The sequence below is a fragment of the Arvicola amphibius genome, chromosome 8, assembly GCF_903992535.2.
Source record: "Arvicola amphibius chromosome 8, mArvAmp1.2, whole genome shotgun sequence".
In the NCBI taxonomy this organism is placed as follows: Eukaryota; Metazoa; Chordata; class Mammalia; order Rodentia; family Cricetidae; genus Arvicola; species Arvicola amphibius.
In genome coordinates this window covers 97,571,753-97,589,711 of record NC_052054.1, presented here as the reverse complement: position 1 = coordinate 97,589,711, position 17,959 = coordinate 97,571,753, and the positions used below count along the sequence as shown (strand labels likewise).

At 37.3% G+C, this 17,959-nt stretch overlaps 1 pseudogene; it reads right to left on the bottom strand.

Moving 5' to 3' along the window:
- The window catches only part of LOC119821919, a 30,736-nt pseudogene extending 12,987 nt beyond the window's left edge, over positions 1-17,749 (bottom strand).
- Positions 17,750-17,959: the final 210 nt, after the last annotated feature.

Sequence of the window (17,959 nt, the reverse complement as noted above, 5' to 3'; positions counted from 1 at the left end):
TGCTGGGAGAAAGAAGGACGGAGTCAGACAGATGCCATGTAGCCCTGCTGGAGACAGATGCCAGAACTATAGCCGGTAGGCCACAGCCACTTGGCCGTGCACAGATTAATAGAAATGGGTTAAAGTAATATGTAAGAGTTAGCCAATAAGAAGCAAGAGCTAATGGGCCAAGTAGTGATTTAATTAATATAGTTTCTGTGTGATTATTTTGTGGTTAAGTGGCCAGGAACAAACTAGCGGCCTCCTTACTACACTGAGGTCAGGTATTATGGTATCTACAACATATTTTTTTCCTGGTTAGGATTGCTGTGGCTGTTTGAGACTTTTGTGTTCTTATCATAACCTTAGTATTTTTCTTTGTTCTATGAAGAACATCATAAGAATTTGGATGGGGATTGTGTTAAATCTATGGGTTGTTTTAACAACCTATTTTATGATGTTGATAATTTCATATTATTATTTCTGGTTATCCAAGAATGGATGTACTGTCTTCAATTTTTGTTTTCATGGTAGAGATCTTCAACTCGTCTGTTAGATTTATTTCTTGTTATGTTTTTGTGGAACTAACTGTGAAGAGGATTTTTTTCTGGTTTCCTTCTTGACATGTTCATTATTAGTATGGAGAAAAGCTACTGATTTGTATGCTTGTGCATTGGATTTAGGAGTTTTCTGGTGGCAACCTTATGGCCTTTTTAAGATCTTATTATTTTCAAGTAAGTTTCATTTAGTGTTTACATACTAAAATCATTGTACCTTTTTGATAAAATGTTTTCTTTGTTATTGTTATGCCCTTCTTTATAGCTTCTGACTAGTTTTGATTTAAATTTACTTAATCAAGTACCATAATAGATATTCCAGCTTTTTTTTTGCTTAAGTTTAACTAATTGGCTGGAATATAACCTTTAACAGTTAGTCTGCAAGATATGCTTTTATACAGTTCCCCTTTCTACAAGAGGGTCCCGTGTCTCAATCTCTCTATAAAAGGCAGACTTTGATAAGGCACTCATTTCCCATTCCCATTATACCATAGTTCTCCCACCATTATAAACTCCTGTATGTGGTAAAGATGGATCTATCCATCCCATATTTTACAGTGTATTTTTTCCTCTTGGAGCATACCAGATCCTAACAATGACACAATATTCTTGGTTGCCAGGGAATTTACTCTCAGCAGCTGGCACTGTGTGCATTCCTGAGGTTTTCCCCTATTCTGTGTATACTCTCCATTCCAGAACTATGAGTCATGGTTAATGTTCCAAGTGTTGCTTCCTCATATGTACCTGTCTCTATTGAGTCAGAAAAGTTTCCAGGATTAGGAATTGTAGTTAGGAATTCCAGATAAGAGATTTGAGAAGTGTTAGCTTCCTGTTGAATCTTAGGGGAAATATTCAAGAAACAACACAATTTCCAGGGAGAATTACAGCTACTGCATGTGTGACTAACAAAGTAAAACTAAAAACTGCTTCAAACATCACCAATATAGTGAGAAAGAAAAGAGCCTAAAACTGCATGAATTTTACAAATTCCTATGCTGTCCTATAGACTACTGGTCCTTTTTAAGTGAGAGTCTGTTTCCATGGATGCTTTGGCCCAAGGAAGTCCATGCTGATCCAAGACTGTGCTACAGGGCTCCTGACATGATGTTAGGACTGAAGGTGTGTTGGTTTGTTGTGTTGACAGATCATTCCTTCCTGACTCTTATTTATTCATGTTTGTCTTTCGTGAATTTCACTCTTTCTTGGATCAATGGTTAAGAGCATTTGGTAAGATTGTAAGCAAAGTTTCATTCTTTGAACCTATGTAGCATGGCTTGCAACTTTGTAACTCTAACTACAGGAGATCTGAAGCCCCCCTCTGGACCCTCCACATGCAAACACACACACACACACACACACACACACACACACACACACACACACACACACACAAGAGAGAGAGAGAGAGAGAGAGAGAGAGAGAGAGAGACACTAAATTTCAGGGTTTGAAGTATGTTGTTCTACGTGATATATTATTTGCCTTTGTAGTTGGGTTGGTAGTTTCCTTATGGTATTTAATACTATTTCTTTGCATTTTTTTCCTTTTTCATAGCTTATGTATGGTCATATTTATTTGGGATTCTACTAGGGAATCTAATGTTTGAATGACATTTTTCTAGATTTAGAATTTTTCTTTGGTTTGGTCCATTGATCTTATCCCAGAGTTCTTAGACAATGTGGTCACAACCTTTACATTTAAAAATTATCTATATTTAAGTGTAGTATTTCATTCATTTCTCCTCCATTTCTGATATTGTTTCATTTGTTTAGTCATCTCTATTAGTAGTGCTTTCTCTATTGTAAAAACCAGTTTTAAAATAATTTTTATGTTAGCTTACAAAGCAGTAGATTTCATTATGAAGTTTTCACACCCATTTGTCATTGAAACTCATACTGTGATTTTTTTGTTAGATTCCTTGAGTGTTTCTTTCTTACATTTATATTTTTTCCTACATTCTCAATTTTCTTGTTGAGTCTTGCTTACATGCTGGTGACTTCTCCATCCATATTGTTCATTTTGTCATCTGTTCTGCTAACTTCCCCTCTATGCTACTGACTCCTCTCTAGGTCCTAGACTGAACGTGACTGCTTGTCCAATTATATTGTCTTTGAGAAAAAATTATAGTAAATGTCTCAAATTTTCATGTAACATTTTATATATTTCAGTATCTTTAAATTCGATAGTTGAGAAGTTTTGGTCACTTGGCGGTATAATCCTGATTTGAGTTTACATATTTCTTTTATTCCTATGTTTAAATAGAACATCTCTTTGTTTGGCCTGCTCTTTTAGTTATTCAGGGATAGATATTCTCAGCACTGTTAGAATTTCTAACAAGACCAGCCTAAGGAAGGCAATGTTTATTTTAGCTCATAGTTTGTGAGAGGATGGATATGAGGAAGGCACGACTGCTGGACTTTGAAACAGCCAATCACATTGCATCTTCCCTCAGGAAGCAGAGAATGATGAGTGCTGGTGTTCAGCTTACTTCCTGTTTTTTTTTTTTTTACTCACTCTGAGACCATATGCAGTGGAACAGTGCAACCCATAATTAGGGTAGGTCTCTCTGTCTAAATGAACTCATTCTAGAAACTCCCTCTTAGGCATGCTTGTCTCCTTGGTTATTCTGGATCCAGTCAAGTTGACAATCAATATTAGCTATCACAAATCTACCCCTTGTCAACCTGACACTCACGAGCATTTTAAGTTGTGTTGTTTTACCCCTTGTATTCATAAGTTCATGGTTTCCTAATAAGGAAAAATTCATTCAGTTCAACTTCAACAGTTACTATAGTCTTTAGCAACTCCAACTCTGTTTAAAAGTTTCAGTGTAGAGCCTTTTCTGGGGCTGACATGAGCTTTTATTGATCATTTCTAGAAGTCTTCTGGTAGAAATTTTGGATTGCTTATGTATATCATATCATCTGCAAACAGGGATAGTTTGATTTCTTCTTTCTCCATTTGTATTCCTCTAATTTCCTTTTCTTGCCTTATTGCTTTAGTTAGTACTTCAAGCACAGTATTGTAACTTATGTATAAGATGGGCATCCCTGTCTAATTCCTGACTTCATTGGGATCGCTTCAGGCTTTTGACCACTTAATTTGATGTTGGCTGTTGATTTATATTTAGCTTCTTTTTATACTTAAGTATATTCTCTCTAGTCCCACTTTCTCTAACTTTTTTTCATAAAATCATGTTGGATTTTTGTCAATGGATTTTTTTCCTCATTTTTTAATTAAATATTTGCATCTCCTCCCCTCCTCCTCCTCCCCCTTTCCTCCCTTCCCTTCCACCCATACCCCCACTCCCTCCCTCTCCAGGCCAAAGGGCCATCAGGGTTCCCTTCACTATGTTAAGTCCAAGGTCCTCCCAACTCCCCCCAGGTCCAGGAAGGTGAGCAACCAAACTGACAAGGTTCACACAGAGCCCGTCCATGCCATAGAGTCCAAGTCCATCACCATTGTCCTTGGTTTCTCAGTCATCCTCCACTGTCAGCCTCATTCAAAGAGTCTGGTTTGGTTGCATGTTCCATCAGTCCCATTCCAACTTGACTTGGTGATCTCCCGTTAGTTCTGTCCCACCGTCTCAGTGGGTGAACTCACCCTTCACGGTCCTGACTTTCTTTCTCATGTTCTCCCTCCTTCTGCTCCTCGTCAGGACCTTGGGAGCTCAGTCTGGTGCTCCAGTGTGGGGCTCTGTCTCTATCTCCATCCATCGCCAGGTGAAGGTTCTATGGTGATATGCAAGACATTCATGAGTATGGCTATAGGATCTGGCCCCTTCCGTCTCCTTCTCCTCAGCTGCCCAAGGGACTAGCTGGGGGAATCTCCCTGGATACCTGGGAATCCCTCTAGAGTCAAGTCTCTAGACAACCCAAAAATGGCTCCCTTAATTAAGAAATATGCCTCCCTGTTCCCATATCCACCCTCCCTATATCCCAAGACTGGGAAAAGATCTTCACCAACCCTGCAACTGACAAAGGTCTGATCTCTAAAATATATAAGGAACTCAAGAGACTAGACTTTAAAATGCTAATTAACCCATTTAAAAAATGGGGCTCTGAACTGAACAGAGAATTCTCAACAGAAGTTCAAATGGCCAAAAGACACTTAAGGTCATGCTCAACCTCCTTAGCTATCAGGTAAATGCAAATCAAAACAACTTTGAGATACCTTCTTACACCTGTCAGATTGGCTAAAATCAAAAACACCAATGATAGCCTTTGCTGGAGAGGGTGTGGGGTAAGGGGTACACTCATCCATTGCTGGTGGGAATGCACACTTGTGCAACCACTTTGTAAAGCAGTGTGGTGATTTCTCAGGAAATTTGGGATCAACCTACCCCAGGACCCAGCAATTTCACTTTTGTGAATTTACCCAAGAGATGCCCAATCATACTACAAAAGCATTTGTTCAACTATGTTCACAGCAGAATTATTTGTAATAGCCAGAACCTGGAAACAACCTAGATGCCCTTCAGTGGAAGAATGGATGAAGAAACTGTGGAATATATACATATTAGAATACTACTCAGTGATAAAAAATAATGACATTTTGAATTTTGCATGCAAATGGATGGAAATAGAAAACACTATTCTAAGTGAGGTAACCCAGACCCAAAAAGATGAACATGGGATGTACTCACTCATAATCGGTTTCTAGTCATAATTAAAGGACATTGAGCCTATAATTCGTGATCCCTGAGAAGATAATAAGAAGGTGAACCCAAAGAAAAACATATGGTTATCCTCCTGGATATTGGAAATGGACAAGATTTCCAGGCAAAAATTGGGAACTTGGGGGTGGGTTGGGATAGGGGCAGGGGGAGATGGGGAGAGAAAAGCGTGAAGGGGAGGATGGGAGAGCTTGTTAATGGATTTTTTTCCTGAATCTATTGAGATATTCACGTGCTTTCTGTCTTTATGTCTATTTATGTGGTTTAATGCATTTGTTGACTTGTGTATATCGAACCATCTCTGCATCTCTAGGATGAAGCTAACTTGTTAGTGGTAGATAACACTTTTGATGTATGTGTGTATTTATTTTGCAAGTATTATATTCAGTATTTTTGAATCAACATTTATCATGGATATTTGCCCTTAGTTTTGTTGTTCTGTCTTTACTTGTAAAGGCATTGCCTGTATTGTTAGAATGATACATTTAATTTAGAAAGAGTTTGGAAGCATTTCTATTTTTGAATAGTGTAAGGATTGATTGTATATTCTTCTGTGAAAAGCCTGGTAGAATTCTGTGTGAATCCATGTGGACCTTTACTTTTTTTTGTTTTTAGCTTCTATTTGCTGCTGATTAGAATGTACATACTTTGATGTTTTGGTGGAATATTCTGTTGATATCTGTTAAGTCCATTTGATGCATAATGTACTTTATTCAGAAAATAAATCTAAAATCAGAATGTTTCTTTGCTTATATTTTCCTCAGATCATCTGTCTACTAGAGAAAATGGAGTAGTAAAATAACCTACTGTTCATAGGTTGACTTTGATCTGTATCTTTAATTCCAGTCATAAACATTTTATGAAACAGGGCACACAAAATTTGGTACATACAGGTTTCAGATAATAATGTCTTCTTGGTAAGTTTTCTCCTGATTAGAATGAAGTGTTCTTCTTTATCTACTCTGATAAGCTTTAGTTTGAAGTGTATTTTGCCAGATACTAGGATAGCAAGCCTCTTTGTTTCCTGATCCCATTTACCATTCATTTACACTAAGGTGGTATCTACCTTTAAGGTTAAGATGCATTTTATTAAGATTCCATATGCCTGCCTTTTTTGACTGGAGAAATGAGGTTGTTAATGTTTAGCATTATTATTGAAGGGTTTGTGTGGACTATAGTCATTGTGGGGATTTTTTGGTGTTTTTTTGTATTCTCAGTAGTTCTTTGTATTATATTAATTACAGCTTTCTTTTTGTTTCAAATAGTCTCTTGGTTATGCTCATTCCCCTCTTTAGGCTGAAATAATGCTACCTGTATTTTTTTGACATTTGTACTAGATATAATTTTTTCATGGAAACATTTTCTTTCTCCCTCAAATATGCATATAGTTTTCTAGGCACAAGAGTCTAAGTTGTCCTTTAAGGACTTGGATGCATTGTTTAAGGCTCTTTGGTTTTCAAAATTTCCCTTGAGGAAAAACTTGCTATTCTGATGTGTTTTCCATTACATGTGATTTGTGTTTTCTTGATGCTTTCAATATGCTTTGTTTACTCCACATATTTAGTATTTTAAGTATGATATGACATGGAGAATTTAAAAAAATTGGTATTGTCTATTGGGTATGTTGTGTGCTTCTTGCTTTTGTACAGGAATGCCTTTCTTACTTTGAAGAAGTTTTATTCTATGATTTCGAAGGTTTCGCCTATGCTTGACCTGGAATCTTCTCTCATTTATTTCTATAAATAAAAGGTTTAGTCTTTTCATAGTATCATAAATTTCCTGTATGTCCCTCATTCCTTACATGTGTGTACATGCATTTTAAATATTTTCATATTCTTTACTTATTTCATGTAGATTCTCTACTTCATCATCAAGTCCTGATGTTCTATCTCCAACTTGATTCATGCTACGTGTAAAGGTTTTCTTTGAATTTACTAGTTGAATTATTAGGCTTTTCAATTACATCTTTATTTAATCTTGAATCTCCTTCCATGTTTTTGTATTTTTATTGAATTGCATTTTCAAATCCAAGATCATCTTCATTTCCATTAGTCTTCTGTTTGGGTTTTCTTGGGCATCACTCATGTGTGTTTTTTTCCCATTAAGTTTGTAGATATATTGCTTTCTATCTTCTTAAAATTCTTTGGAGAAGCTAATTTATGATTGTCTTTTTAAATTCTGTGTACTAAAGTGCATTTAGATAATTCTCACTGGTGAACATTTTTATAGGGCTGATGAATTTTTTGGAGAATATTATATTTATCTTTAATTTTTTTGTATTTTGCAATATCTGGGCACGAGGATTCTGGCATTTGCGCTCTGTTAGACCTAAGAGTTAAATGTGCTTATGCAGAGTGAAGTCAAATGAACATAGGAGGTTGAGCTGGTAGGTGGGATGTATGTCCTTGGTGTTTGAGGACAGATTTGGCAGTTGGGGAGAGTTCATGGAGGGCAGAATCAGACAGACTCACTCAGCCTGAACCCTGACAGGGAATATGAAGGATCTGACTGTGTAGAGATATTAGATGTGGCAGGAAAGAGCCAATGGGGATGGACAATACCAAGAAAATAAAGCTCTCTCAATCACCATGATCAAAGCACATATGAACTCACAGAGACTGAGCAGTATGCACAGGGTCTGCATGACTCTGCATCAGGACCTTTGTAAACATATTATGGCTTCTAGTTTAGGAGTTTTATGTGATCCTCCAGTGTGTGAATCAGTGAATCTGTTTATCTGTTTCTTTTGCTTTCTCTTAGGATATTTTCTTCTCTCTGCTTTTGTTCAGTTTTGTTGTGTTGGTTTTTTTTTATCATTTGTCCAATTCTCTTGGCTGCTTTTTGTTTTATCATATTATATTATTTTATTATTATTCCTTAGAAGTATTTTGGCTTTCTAATGAGAAACAGAAAGGAAATGTGTCCAGATGGGAGAGCCAGTAGGGGAAAATTAGGGGCATAGAGGGAGGAACACCATAATCAGGATCTATTATGTGATGAAAAAAAACTATTTTCAAGAAGAGGAAAAATAATGGATACAGCATGGGCACAAATAATCCTTAACAGCCCATTTTATCCTGTTGGGTTGCTTCAATTCTTCTGCTTATTCTACTTCTTCTACAAGATTTTTGACTTCACACCTCTGAAGTAGCTGGGAATTACTTATGAGATAGTCTGGAAAGGTATCTGATTATGAAAACATTATTACTGTGATATGTTTGGTGTCTTAGTGTTTAATCAGGATCTTAGACTATGCAGCATCCACACAGGAGTCCTCGGGTTTGAAGTCCTACACTGTTCTACATTTCGTGGAAGCTACATATCTTTACTGGATCAACAAATATTTCTCCTCTGGAGAAGTTTACTGCTGTTAACTCTGAATAATTTGAAATTCATCAGGTTGGAATTCATTCCTCATTATAAACATGGATTACAAAGTTTAGAGTAATTATTCATATTCTAGATAATGAATTATTATGTATTAGATGTACAAAATAAATGCTTACATTTAGCTATATAATGATAAATTCTATTTTAATTTGCAAGCTAATATCTATTTGCAGTACAAAATAATTTACTCCCTTTAAATGCAGGAGACTCAGTGGAAGTAGTGCAATTGAAAAGTGATGTAATGGAAAATAAAAATGTTTTATGATTCAGTGACCAGAGGACACATTTGGATAATTTTAACAATTATTCCCAACTGAGTTTGAGGGACAATGTTTAAAACATAATTTCTGACACATTTTAATATCATTTTCATTGTGATACTTTTGTTATATCTTTGTTGTATTGTTTTTTTTTTTTCTGAAATTCCTACTTGGCACTTAGAATCTGCACAGTATAAGACACAGATGTTGGTACATACACAATGGTTCTTAAAGATTATAATTCTCTTCTGAGGTTGTAATTACCATAAGAATGTTGTTAATGTGTATGAAGTAAGTTATGAATTAGGACTGTAAGTAAGAATAAATTCAAGCAAAACATCAAGCATCCATATCTTTGACCCTGTGGGAAAACTGAAATGTGTGGCCAGTATTGTCACACTATATCCATTTTGTGTAGTAAAAAATTGATTCAGTGCTATATAACATAATATGTTTATAAGGAAATATTGATTATAAGATAGTTCTGTGGTTCATAATAGTGCCTGAGCTTTCATGATTGTGTTTTGACATTAGCAAGAGGTAATAGAGGCAAAAATGATTCCACATGAGAGACAAAAAGGCATAGATGAAAAGTAATGGAATAATGTAATTAGGGTCAGAAAACAACTTTAAAGGTGAGCACTAAAGCCAATATTTAGGGGATTAAAGCATTAAAAATTGAAAAATAACTATGATCTCTTCAAATATATTGAACTTAAAATGCCATGAATCGTGTGTAGTAGTTTAAAAAAATTCATTGCTTTGTTGGGCCTATTGCATTGTACCAATGAATAAATTAGAAATTATAATTGTTAGATCATTTAAATGACAGTTTTTTCAAGATCGTCATAAATACAAGTCCAAACATGGTGTATCTGCACATGTAAACACACAGACACATGCACGCACACACACACACATGCGTGCACACACACATGCACATGATCTGAATACAGAATACACTAGATATTCACTGGGATAAAATATCACATAACCATTCTGTGTTATAAAACACAATGTGCTAATTTAAAAGTTTTTTTTGCGTAATATTTCTAACAACCTAAGTCTTTATATAAACTATCATTTTAGACTGAATTGAAGTTTTACCAATTTATTTTCAGCACTGAATCATAAAAAAAATCACTTTAAATTCAAGATATCATATATCTTTACTATAGTAGACTTATAAGATTTTTTTTATTTTTTAGAAAGGCTGAACATAAAATCATGTAGTTCAAATACACAAGCTAGACATATTTGACGTGACTGAGTTGCCAACTCTATTTTATATACACACCATTTACCAGCAACCTGTTGACCTACAGAAAGCAGTGCTGGTAAAGATTAATATCCTTTGTCATCACATTTAGTTTCTAATTATTCTAATTACACCTTGTTTTCCCTTTCTGTGGCCTAATCCAGGAATCTTTCTCAAGCATGGAGTTGGGTAACAAGAGTTATACAATGTAGTTTTACAAGGACAGCCTTACATTTTGTTTTACATTAAGCAATCCAAAAGAATGGGTCTTGAGATACCTTTGCTGACCTTCTTCTTCCCCTTCCCACTTGGGTTCTCGGAAAGAAAGTCATGTAAATATGATCACTTTAGATAAAGAAGAAATATTGGGAAAAACAGTGGTCTGTTCTCCTTTATCCTTGCAGGAAGCTGTTGGCTTTGTTCAGTGAGCCCCATGGTACCCAGGACATAAATCTGAGAGCCCAATGCTTTCTGGGCCCTTGGTAGCGGTGCAACAACATGACCCGTGTGTATCTGGTATGCAGCTGTCCTCAGTACTTTGCTAAATCTAGCATATTGACTTTGAATGGAGCCTAGGGGCTTGTTTGTCCCTGCTGCCTCTCTTTAAGTAACAAAATTTGATCTGCTTGATTTGTTATGTGGGGGCTCTGTCTTTGTGGAGCAGACATAAGAACCTCTCCAAGCAGTTTTTGTTTCCATTTTTGTTTGTTTGTTTTCTTTCCATATTTCTGATGCTTATAGCTCTGAAATATCCAAATGCCATGTAAGACAACACTAGAAAGTGTGGTTTTTCATCTAAGTGAAAAATGAGATTCCAGTAGCAGGTCTTTGTCTATTTTTTTTTCTGGAATCTCTCAATAGCTGTCACTCTTCTTTCCTGGTGATCTCTTACTCTATCTAATCCCTGTGAAATAGGGACCTAAAGTACCAACCTCAGGATCGTGAGGTTTAAGAGATGACCCAACAGTAAGTAAGCCAAACTCTCAAGAACCTTCACCCTTCAGTGGCTCCTGCCCTTTAGTAGGGCTCCTTCTCAGGTCTCAGGCTGAGATACTAGTAGATCCATAAACCAAGAACATGGAGCTAAAGACCAAGTGAGGGCCTGGATGGTAAAGTGTATGGGCTTCCGACCATTGCTAGCGGTTTACAGTCAAGAGTCTATCTATCCTGTGGATGGCTTCTTCAAATCTCTGTCTTTACTGGGACTTCTCGGGTCCCCTCGCCACATGTAGACCAGTAAGAGAATATGGTAGAGGCTAAAGGTTGAGTGACCTGTCCCCGGGGGAAACAGGCAAAACAACTGCAAAGTTTGTCCCATTTGTTCTTCAGGAAGAGAACTAGGGTCTGGAGTAAGGATAGCAGCTGGAAGGAGAAGGGCAGTCCTGGCTCTCAGCAGTGTGCTGTGGGACATTGGTCTATAGCCTGTCAATTACATTTTAATTAAATGCTGATTGGCCAGTAGCCAGGCAATACAACCAGGCAGGAAGTAGAGGCAGGGTGATGAGAGCAGGAGATTTCTGGGAAGAGGACGAAGTCCTAGCCCCACCACAGAGGAAGCAAGATGTGACTGCCTTGCTGAAAAAGGTGCTGAGCCATGTGGCTAACACAGATAAGAATAATGGGCTAATATGAGTTGTAAGAGTTAACAAGAAGCCTGAGATACTAGTCCAATCAGTTTATAACTAATGTAGACCTCTGTGTGATTTCTTTGGTACTTAACGATTGTGGGAACCAGGCAGGACAGAAAACCCTGACAACAGCAGTGGTATTCATCAGGCTTGTAGGAGCCATTACTGGGCATGCCCAGTTACTGGGCCTTCTTTTTCTGTGTCCTTGGTCAGCTTCACATTCATCTTATTGAGGTGGGCTTCTCCCACCATCTCATCCAGCTTCTCAGGCAGGAAGTGAACCCCGACAGGGATCTCGTCTGGATGGATTCACAGCAAAACTCATTCCGTCATCTGATTTGTGAAGGACTTGCTCATCAGAAAGCTGGGGTATCCCATGGAACACCTGAGTTGACAACAACTGAGGTGTCCCGGGGACCATCAGCCAGCAGGGTGATGCAGCACCTGTCTCTCAGCCAGTAGCAGTTTACCTGGCGCTTGATGCTTACCTTCTTCGTAGTGTTCTTGTTGAGCCCCTTCACGCCAATCTTTGCATCAAAACTTCCAGTGTTACATACAATGGCACCGTCCTTCATTTGTTCAGAGTGCTGACCCAGGATCATAGCAACATAGCCTGTGGTGAAGACAAATATGTTGCCCTCCTGTCCATGGTTTTATTCTCACTGTCATCCAGGGCAGCCAATAGAGCACCGATGGGGTCAAAAATGGTGATGATTACTCAGGCCCTGAAATCCTGTAAGGCCCAGGCACACCCCTTGCTCATGTTTCTATAGCCTGCTACCACTGCCACCTTGCCCACAATCATCACATTTGTGGCCCATTGAAAGCCACTTATGAGTGACTTTTGGTAGCCATGCAGGTTGTCAAGCTTGCTCTCTGTGACAGAATCATTTACATTGACAACTGTTATCTTAACGATCCCATTTGCCCCCATCTTAAAGAGGTTATAGACCCTAGTCATAGCTGTCTAAGCATTGCCTCAGATGCCTGCCAGAAGCTGTGGGTATTTGATGTGGATCGTGTTGGTAAGATCACCACCATTATCCAGAATCGTGTGAAGGGGTCCATCTTTGAAATGCAATGTCTGCTCAATGAACTACATGTACTCATCTGTTTCATCCTTCCAAGTATACAATGAAATGAGAGCCTTGGCAATGGAAGATGCTGCATGATCCGTATTAGAGAAGCAGTCACAGTTGGACCACTGTACCTTGGCACTCAGGGCTACTGGAGTCGCAAGGAGTATAGCAGTCGCCACAGGCACATGCACCCAGCCATCAATGGATGAATCCTTCAGTGGTTTGGAGGTCAAGCACACCAAACCTGCATTTCATACTTGATTAGGCCAGGGTCTTTTGGCCCCAGGTAGCCAGTCTGTTTATCAGACATGATGTCAGTGCTGCCTCTAGGACTGATGAATTTAGCAAAAGGGGGCTGTTGGTGACAGGCAGGACCAGAGTGGCTATTCTAAATGTATGGAAGCTTATTGAGATGTACAGACTCGTTGTATCAAAACATACTTTTCTCAGCATGTGGAGGTCTAGACAACAGACTTTAACTTCATAGACACCTAAAGCATAGTGGCGTGAAGAGCAACCAGGTCACACCTCTCTCATCCTTACCTACCTCCACCAGAAGCCTCATGTAGACACAGAGATGACACATTGATGGCATAATAAATACCAGTGTATTATAAATATGTGATGAGAGAAAAAATCACATATTCTAAAATTTAACCTTTATTTGTTGAAGAAATTCTTAATGTTTTCCTATTCTATACACATATTTTTCTGTGAAGCTGCTCTTCTGAATACTCTTCTTTGGTGTGTGTTTGTATGTGAGAGAGTGAGAAAGAGATAGAGATTTTGTCTTTACATGGGCATATGCATAGGTGTGTGGGTGCATGCACATATGTATGCATGTGTGTGGAAGTTCGAGGTGGATGCCCAGGGTCTCCCTCGATGAACTTCCAGCTTACTTTTTGAGATGTAGCATCTCACAGAGCCTGGAACTCACCACTTGCCAGCAAGCTCAAGGGATCCCCTTTTGCCTCCCTGGCACAATCCAGCTTTTATATTTGTGATTTTTAAATTCTTTTTATTTATTGTGAATTTTGATTTTAGTATTTGTCAAAAACAAAAGTATGGGGGAAAATCTTCTTTTAAAATACAGCATTTATACAAGTAAACATTGTGGGCTATTTCACATCTTGCCAAACTTAATTATCCTAAAGAGAAGGAAACACCAAGTGGAATAATAAAGGATTTAGTTGAAATCTATTGTCTCTTTGGGACATAGAGGGACTGATTAGGACCCAGTTAGATCACCAAAGGCTGTGTACCATAGTTCACCATTTTTCCAATTATATACATATCTATCTATCTATCTATCTATCTATCTATCTATCTATCTATCTATCTATCTATCTATCTATCTATCTATCTATCTATCTATCTATCTATCTATCTATCTATCATCTATCTATCTATCTATCTATCATCTATCTATCTATCTGTCATCTATCATCTATCTATCTATCTATCTATCTATCTATCTATCTATCTATCTATCATCTATCTATCTATCATCTATCTATCTATCTATCTATCTATCTATCTATCTATCTATCTATCATCTATCTATCTATCATCTATCTTCTATCTATCTATCTATCTATCTATCTATCTATCTATCTATCTATCTATCTATCATCTATCTATCTATCTATCTGTCATCTATCTATCTATCATCTATCTATCTATCTATCTATCTATCTATCTATCTATCTATCTATCTGTCATCTATCTATCATCTATCTATCTATCATCTATCTATCTATCTATCTATCTATCTATCTATCTATCTATCTATCTATCTGTCATCTATCTATCATCTATCTATCTATCTATCTATCTATCTATCTATCATCTATCTATCTATCATCTGTCTGTCTGTCTGTCTGTCTGTCTGTCTGTCTGTCTGTCTATCTATATGTGTGTGTGTGTGTGTGTGTGTGTGTGTGTGCACATAGTCTCTCTCTGCTAAGAAAGTTAATCTAGAGGAACAATTGCTTTGTTAAGTAAAGCTTTTCAATGCTTTCGGCAAGTATATTTGCTGTATTGGCATAAATTTACTAACAATTTACTGAAAACAATTGTCAAAATAATACTGGTACATATTGAAGGCTCAAAAAACTCTAGGAAGTGGCTGAAATAATGCTTTCAAACTTGTAGTATGTAAGGAAACCACTGATGTTTTTGTTGCAAAATGTCAGCTTTTGCGTTAATATAGCTAGGCAGCTCTCTCAGCTTTCTGTGCCTGTCAGGTCCCAATAGAATGAATACAGAAGAGTAACAAAGATTCAAACCTTTTACAGTATTTCAGATATAAAATTGTGATAAAAGAGAAACGGGACCAATGAGATTAAATTTCAGCATATGTGCATATTTAACATGTAATTCTAAAGCAGCATTTCTCAACCTGTGGGTTGTGACCCCTTTGGGGGGGGTCACATATCAGATATCCTACATATCATATATTTGCATTATAATTCATAACAGTAGCAAAATTACAGTCATGAAGTAGTAAAACAATAATCTTATGGTTGGGGGGTCACTGCAATGTGAGAAACTGTATTAAAGGGTCGCAGTATTAGGAAGGTTGAGAATAGTGCTCTAGAGAGATATAGTCCATATTTTTATATAAATATGTATCTTGACTAATACTTTTAATGTCAGAAAACGTTGCTCTTTGTAGAAAAGAAAATGCAAGTTGATGCTTAAATAATGTTTACATTTTTATCTTTTTAAATTGTTAGTGTTATTATGTAGTTTTCTTTCTTTGAAACAGGGTCTCAACCTGTAGTTCAAGCTTCTCTTAATTCACTACGTAGCAGAGGCTAGTCTCCAACTAGTAGTAATCCTCCTGCCTCAGCCCCCAAATATTTGAAATTATAAGTGTCAGCTACCACACTTCGCTTCAATATATATATTTTAATATTCCTTACCTCATATTCAGCTTATGTTTTCTTTAAAATGTGTCCAATTATTCCCGTAATTAATCCTTAGTAAAGAATTAATAAGAATTGTATTGATTGCTTTTCCTTTAAGCGACAGATATTCAATTAGAAAATGTAAGGAGTTCTGAATGTAACAATTTATCATTAGACCTGCTTTGAGGATATTAATGGTGTTTCTTGTCCAGTTTCATTGGATAAGGTATGGATAATTCTATTTAATCCAAACGCCTGTCTTTTGTCATTGGGTGAGGCAAATTGAGTTTCACTTTTACCTTATTTATTCTGTCAGAGTTTATAGTTGCTCTCTGACAAGACAAAGTCACTCTCTGCTGAGTTGATTTATTGTTTGTGTGTTAGATTTTACGGCACCTTTTCTCCGAAGAGCTGAGCTTATTCTACACATAATTCTTATACTTTCCAGCACCTTTCACAAGAAACACCTATAAACATTTCAGCATGAAAAGTGGCAGAGATGGAACCATATGAGGAAAACAGGATGAGGCCTGAAGTTGAATGATCCAACCTTGCAGTAGGGATATGTTGACTGCCCTCAGCATTCACCTCCCAAGGCCACTAAGTAAGCTTCCCTTGACTCCTTCACACCTACCACCAGTCTGTTTTGCTGAAGACTCCTTGCACTGTTTACTACAGTATTCTGAAGTCTGCTACAAAAGGTCTGATTAGTGGGGCAATCAAGACATTCAATATGGTAATGAGACTTTACCTTGCCAAACAGTGAATGCTTCCTAGAAGGTAGATTTGTAGTGGAGAGGAAAAGAACGGTTCATACAAGTCATTGAGTTCATATGTGAGATGGAATTAAACATAAAACATAAAATAATAATGTTATTAAATGTCAAAGTAATTTTGATTATTTTAACAAGGCAAGGTTAAACCAATTTACTGAAAGGTTTTATTAAGACTGCTTAAAATTATAAAAACAAAGACTGCCTATTTTATGTCTTTTATATTTATAGTTGAAGTCTACTTAAAATTTAGAATGCCAAATTTTCCAAGTTCACAGAAGTTACAGTTAGACAAAAGATAATTAGAGACATTGTGTGCACTTGGCATACAGCAAGGCTGAAGTTATTCATGATATAGCACAGACTTCATATTAACTAGAATAGAGATTTAGAGCAGTATCACAGTCAGGATAGTGGGGGTATGGGTGGAAGGGAGGGGAGGGAAGGGGGAGGAGGAGGAGGGGAGGAGATGGAAATCTTTAATAAAAAAATGAGAAAAAAAGAAATAATTAAAAAAAAGAAAAAAAGTTACAGTAATATGCTGATTTCTCTGGTTAAACATTATACGATGAATTCACATGTTGAAATATCATGTCATATTTCAGAAATATGTACACTTATTTTAGACTAACCACCATGAATTTTAAAAAAGAGAATTAAAGACATGTTCAAATAATATAACCCCATTTGATTTGTGATTTTGTGTAATGTCCAACTACCTGAAAGCAGTCTCTATCTCAGACCCCCAGTTGACTCAATAGGCTAGAACTCAGGTAGTCAATTTTCAGTACAGAGACTGTAGACCACATCTGTGTCTAGGTTCTCTCCTCTCATCCTGCCTCCATTGACGAGGGACTCCGCCAATCCTTGGCATGGACACAACTTTAATCCTCCATTACTATGATCTTTCCTTTAGTCCCGTGACAACCTGTTTACAGGAGCCCCTCTACACACCTCAACTCCATTTATTGCAGACTCCAAAAACTTGGTTCAGACTCAGGATGCCCCTGGCTCTTTCATTCCTGTATTTGCAGATTATTCTTTGCCTTAGTGCAATCTACTTGCAGGATCCCCCCTCTTCCCACCACACCCACAACTACCTGGGAATCCCACTTACTTGATATGGATACTCTCCCCTTGGTTCTTTCCTGAAGCCCATCTTGGTCTTTTCTTCAACCCTACTTCTACACTTCTCTGCCATCCACTGACTTGCAGAAGCACCTTCTACTAGGCAAACCATAGCCATAAAACTTGCCTCAGATCCAGAGAGGGCCACAGAAACCAAGAAATGAAGCACCCACTCAAGAAAGACCAGATATCAATACCTATAATTAAACAATCTTACCAACCTTAGATGCCTCAGTACCAGTAGAAAAATACAAACATTACTAATCAAGATAATCTGCCTCCACCAGAACCCAGCGAACCTACTATAGTAGGACCTGAGAAA